The sequence below is a fragment of the Aotus nancymaae genome, unplaced genomic scaffold (assembly GCF_030222135.1).
Source record: "Aotus nancymaae isolate 86718 unplaced genomic scaffold, 86718_ANA_hifiasm-v0.15.2.pri h1tg000008l, whole genome shotgun sequence".
Taxonomy (NCBI): Eukaryota; Metazoa; Chordata; class Mammalia; order Primates; family Aotidae; genus Aotus; species Aotus nancymaae.
Window position 1 is genome coordinate 22,208,085 of NW_026988419.1, and position 6,000 is coordinate 22,214,084.

Here is a 6,000-nt window from a genome sequence, read left to right on the forward strand (position 1 = left end):
ATCTGATTAGAGATTTTATTATTCTCTCAAACTACTATAATTATTTGACTGTATGGAATGTTGACTGTGTCAGTAGACAGAAAATATATTTTCAACATAATATATTGGAGTGAGTTCTCTTAAACTTGTCCAATTGTGGTACTTTAAGAATCTTGTTAATATTCAACTCCAGGTAATACAGAGAACACCACAAAGATATTCTTCAAGAAGACCAACCCCAAGGCACATAATCGCCAGATTTATTAGCGTTGAAATGAAGGAGAAAATACTAAGGGCAGCCAGAGAGAAAGGTCAGGTTACCCATAAAGGGAAACCTATCAGACTTACAGCAGATCTCTCAGCAGAAACCCTACAAGCCAGAAAAGAGTGGGGACCAATATTTAACATCCTTAAAGAAAAGAACTTTCAACCCAGAATTTCCTATCCAGCCAAACTAAACTTTATGAGCGAAGGAAAAATTAAATCTTTTGCGAACAAACAAGTACTTAGAGAGTTCACCACCACCAGGCCTGCTTTACAAGAGCTTCTGAAAGAAGCACTATACATATAAAGGAACAACCAATATCAGCCTTTCCAAAAATATATCAAAAAGCAAAGAACTTTAACACAATAAAAAATTTACATCAACTAATGGGCAAAACAGCCAGCTAGCATCAAACGCCGGTATTAAACCTATATATATTTTAATCGGATAAAAAGCCAAAACCCATCGGTATGCTGCATCCGGGCCCATCTTACATGCAACAATACACAAAGACTCAGAGAGAAGGAGGAAGATTTACCAATCAAACAGAGAGTAAAAATAAACTAATAAACAAAAAGCAGGAGATGCAATTCTCGCCTCTGATAAAGTAGACTTTAAAGCAACAAAGATCAAAAGAGGCGAGGAATGACATTACATAATGGCAAAAGGATCAATGTAACAAGAAGAGCTAACAATTCTATAGATCAACGAGATAGAAAATTAACAAGGATATTCAGAACTTGAACTCAGACCCGGAACAAGTAAACTTAACATTTATAGAACTCTCCACTTCTAATACACAAAACATACATTACCACCTCACACCTATTCCAAAGGTGACTATATAATTGGAAGTAAATCACTCCTCAGTAATCGCATAGCATTTCATAGGTTTAAATTAAATATTGGTTGGCTGTTTGTTTGTTATCTTCTTCCCTTATTCCTTCCTGATTACATCATTAAGTATAATTATCAGTATAAAAGAGGTTTTCAATACCCATTACTAAATTGCATTCTAGCCTGGGCAAGAAAGCAATACTCCCATTCTCTCTCCCTCTTTCTTTTCCTTCTCCCTCCTCCCCATTCTCTCTCTCTCTTTCTCTTCCTTTTTCCTCCTTCCTATTCTCTCTCTCTCTTTCAAAAAAAAATAAATAAATAAAAAATAAAACAACTTAATTGAACTGTCATTAAAAAAAAAAAAAAAAAAAAGAATCTTGTTAATAACACCTCCTGCTATTTGCATGGACCAGCACATATACCCTCCCTTATATGTTTTGGCCCTTTCATCTGAAGTCATTGCCATTTCCTAGTGTTCAGGGTGAGATATGTCAGGGCACTATGCATTTTAAACAACTGATAAACTGAAAAAGGGGGAGAAACAACTTGTGTTCCTAATGCTTTAAGGTACAATTGAAACTTCTAGTGGCACCATGCTAGTTTATAGCAGTTATACTACCTACTAATTACATGGCGTTTTATAAATTCATTCTTCGTATGTTGGTTCATTGAGATCACTACACCCTTCGAGGTAAGTATTATTGGAATAGTCCTGGTCACCCACACAAGGAAAATAAAACTGAAATAACAAGTCTAAACTAGAATCATACAACCATTGGTAAGTGATGGTACTCACTCTCAAAGCTCATCTTCAGACTTAAATACCTTTCTTTAATTAGTTACCACTTTTCTTTCTTCCTTTGCTAAAGAGTAACCACGTTCTGATGAGCGCACATGTAAAGTTGACGCAGGTCAAGACTGTCAATAGTCTTTATTAGTCCCTTGAAAACTGTTCTTCTGATGCAACTAAAAACTTTACTCCACATCCTCAAACTATCTGGGAGCAACTTATCTATAATGGATGAGGTTTCTTTCATTCAAGAAAGATAAGTACAACATAATCAAAAGTAAGATAATTGAAACAATTAAATAACCACCATGTGGAAAGCCTATTGATGGTGTGCCTTGCCCAGGATGTTATAAATCTGCTTGGTAAGGCACCGCTTTGTCCCCCTCATATATCAAAGAATATTGCAGATAACTACACTTATCTCTAGCAATGTTATTACATATATTGGTGTTAATAGAGGTGAAACTTTACATAAAATATCTATAAATAAGTTGGTAAATTTTCTAGAGTTTATTATAGGCTAAGTGGTCACTGGAAACTTCTAAAATACTCGCAGTATAGAATCTGATTCTGATCCAATGTCAAAGCTTCATTTAAAATGATGATGAGAGGAAAAAATCATAGAGAAGCTGTGACATATCTAAAGAGGTATGTAAGACCTTCTAACAAGGCTAAAATGAATGTCAAAATTCTGACTCTAGTTACTTTCTACTGCTTTATACTCTTAAGATCTTGCATTCACAATTGTTTAATTTAAAAAGAGCCTATGAGACACATATACACAGCCTTACATATATATACAGAATATATAGAGATGTATACATAGTATACATACATACATACAGAATAGAGATGTAAAATATTTAAAGATATATACCTTTATATAACTTCATACAAAAATCTCTATTTTCAAGATCTTCTATCACAAGCCCCATAATGTATAACATACTACAAGTTGGGCTCATAAAACTGTAAACTGAGCAGGTGCGTGGTTAGCTAATTGTATTTCCCTCCACAGTGTTATCAAGCTGCATGATAAGCCATGGGGAGCAAAGCCACTAGACAACCATCTTAAGATTAGAAACAGAAGACTGTCACCCAGATAGCAATTTTGAAGCTATAAACAGAGCAATTCACCATAAGATAGCAATCAGGAGACTGTAAATCAAATGGCACACAGGAGACATGTGAATGAATATTGGAATACCTGCTGCTATAAGTTACCCATAGGTTTTCAAAAGACAAATATCCGTCTTGCAAAATATTTGACCTGTTTCTATTTGCTTATCCTTCCAAGACAAGTAGAGAGCTCTAAAAATAATATAATCAAAGTTTTCTGCCTCTTTTAGAACAGAAAAACAAAGCTTCCAGGCATCAAAGACTTATCCCATTAGCTGCCCACTGACTCTTATTGCAAGAGGCATATACATATCATAAAGTATCCTGATCAAATCTTAATGCCTCATTTCAGTTATCTTAAGCACAATCTTCTCTATATCATTTTTGTTCATGTATTTAGGGATTTATAGAATCCTATTACTTAATATGGAACTAGTATATTTGTGTGAATTTATAGCCATCATGACAACAACATTAAGATAATAGTAGACACAGATTAGATGCTTCCCGCATGCTGGTTTTCTGTTAAGAACTACTGTATACATTGTATCTTAATGTTCACCACAACCTTATGTTAGGTACTATTATTTTCCTCTGTTCATAAATGAGGAAAGTGAAATTTTAGAAAGATTTAAAAACTTGTTCAAAGCCACACAAAAAAGTGGTAGAGCTGGGATACAAACTGGACCTCAAAATACCTTATTTCTCGTGCTACATTGCAATCACATTACAAGATTAATAATTACATAATGGCTGCGGTTTTTTCCTCACATGGTTAAACTCAGACATGCAATAAATGTATATTTTTGGGGTTACAAAACTTAGCACCTTTCCCAAATTTCCAGTTCATTCAGAAGAGGAAAACGTACATATATGTAGAAAACATAAGCAAATGAGAATTTTTCAGAATCTATTTAGGGTATACTCAGCCAAGTGAGGGGTTTTCCTCACCACTTCAACTTTGAGGTGTACCAAATCCAGTTCAGTCATAGAGACCCCCACCCAGGTGGCGCTGACGGAATTGAGAAGCAGACACCCAGATAGAACAGCAAAGTGGAGATTTCTGGGGGGGCCAACAGGCTTACCGAGCCGAGCACCTCAGGGGCTGACAGCATTCCGGGCTGAAGAGCCTCGAGCAGGCTCTGATCCACGCATTTGTTCTCTCTGAGCAGGTGATTATTATTAACAAACAGGTGTTTGGTATTTTCTCATAACACCAAAGTATACCAAGTAGGCAGCTGATGCCCACTTACCACTGATCACAGGCAAACTATAAAGTATTCTCCACGAGGGAGCCACGGGGGCAGGGCCAGATGTCCCATGCTTAAAGAATTGTTTTAACAGGTGTATGGTATTTATAAATTGTCCTGCCACTTTAGAATGCCCCAAGTAGTTTTCTACTTGTGAGGGGAGGGGGACGGCTGTGTTTTCCTTGCCATTGTTCTTCCTAGAAAACAGTATATTCTATCACACACTCAGCATTTCTCAACAATTATACACTCAGTATTTCTCAACAGAGGTGGCTTCTATGTTCTAGGGCCTTTAATACTTAGTATTTACAAGTTTCTGTAGTGATGATAACTGAAATATTATTGGCTCATAATATAAAAGCTTATTTCAGCTGTAAGTCTGACAGGTTTCTTCCAAATGATGTCTTAGGAGACCAGACTACCTTATCTTGTGGCTCATTAATTTCTACATGTTTTCTCCATAATCACCATAACAGAGAGAATATTGGAGGGACAAAGAGGGACTTTTCACTGGCACAGCCTAGAAATGGCATATCACTCCTGCTCATAGTCCACTGGTTGAAACTAGTCACCTGGTTCTGCCCAAGTTCAAGCAAGCTGTGGGAGCACATATATACTGAATTAGCACAAATTTGTCTGACACACAGCTGATGTAGCATTATAACAACAGAGGGAACTACCTAGTCGTTGGTCAATATCCAGTAATGACATCTGTTAGGATAGATAGAATAGCTCCGTTTGTTAGTAATTATCACTGTTTTACTCTGTCTCCCTTTGATATTCCCATCTGGTACCTGACCATTTGTTCTAATGCACATTCCACTCGCATATGCCCCTGCTGTGACCATGTTCCTCAGGTGCTCCTGAAAACCTCTGAACCTTTCTAGGAGAAACTAAAATTTTTTGCTCACATGCCTTCTGGGCTCTGAAAACTTGGTCCTGCTACTATAACTCGCTATCAACCCCACTACTTCCAATTCAAGGGGAAGTGAAACTGTCAGGTTACTTTTCAAGGCTCCCACAGAAAGTGGGAAATAGTTTCCATTCCCAAACGTAACCTTGGGGAGGTTGCAGAAGAAAACTGTATGCTCATAGACAGTCATCAGAATCTGTCATTTTTCTCTTTATCCTCATTCTTCTTCCCCTACAAAAGGTCCGAGGAGTTTTATAGGTTGAAAAGTGGGATTGGTGCTGAAAGAGGAGTATTGTGAAGAGTGGGTTCTAACTTATCACTATTTTTTAAATAGTGAATTTAAAAGTTAAAATGTTGTTTCTTTTTTTCTAATTCTTCTTCCCATGGTGCCATGGCAGTTTCCTATCTTGTAGCCTGAAGACGAACTCCTCACGAGTAAAAAAAATCATGAGGGGAGGGCAAAACAGCTTTGTACTAGGCAGTATACTAATCAAATTGCATGCACTAACTCATTCTGATGATGATGGGGCACAGTAAAATGACCACTGAATAGACAGAGGCCAGAACTCCTTATTACTTACAGCTCTGAAGGAGAGGAGACTGCCATGCAGGGCAACACAGTGGGTTGCGACTGGGGAAAATAGTAACAGCAAGGGAAATAGCTTATGTATGGCAGGCCAGGTAGAGTTAGGTTTCAAAAGCTTGCCGTCGATTATTCTGAATAATCTGCAGACCCAAGGAAGAAGGGACCATCCTTAAGTGTTTGGCACCTGGGCTTCTGGCAGTTGATGATACGTTTTGTAAACCAAGCATGTTAGAGCCTTTTAAGATGGAAGGGGCTGGAACA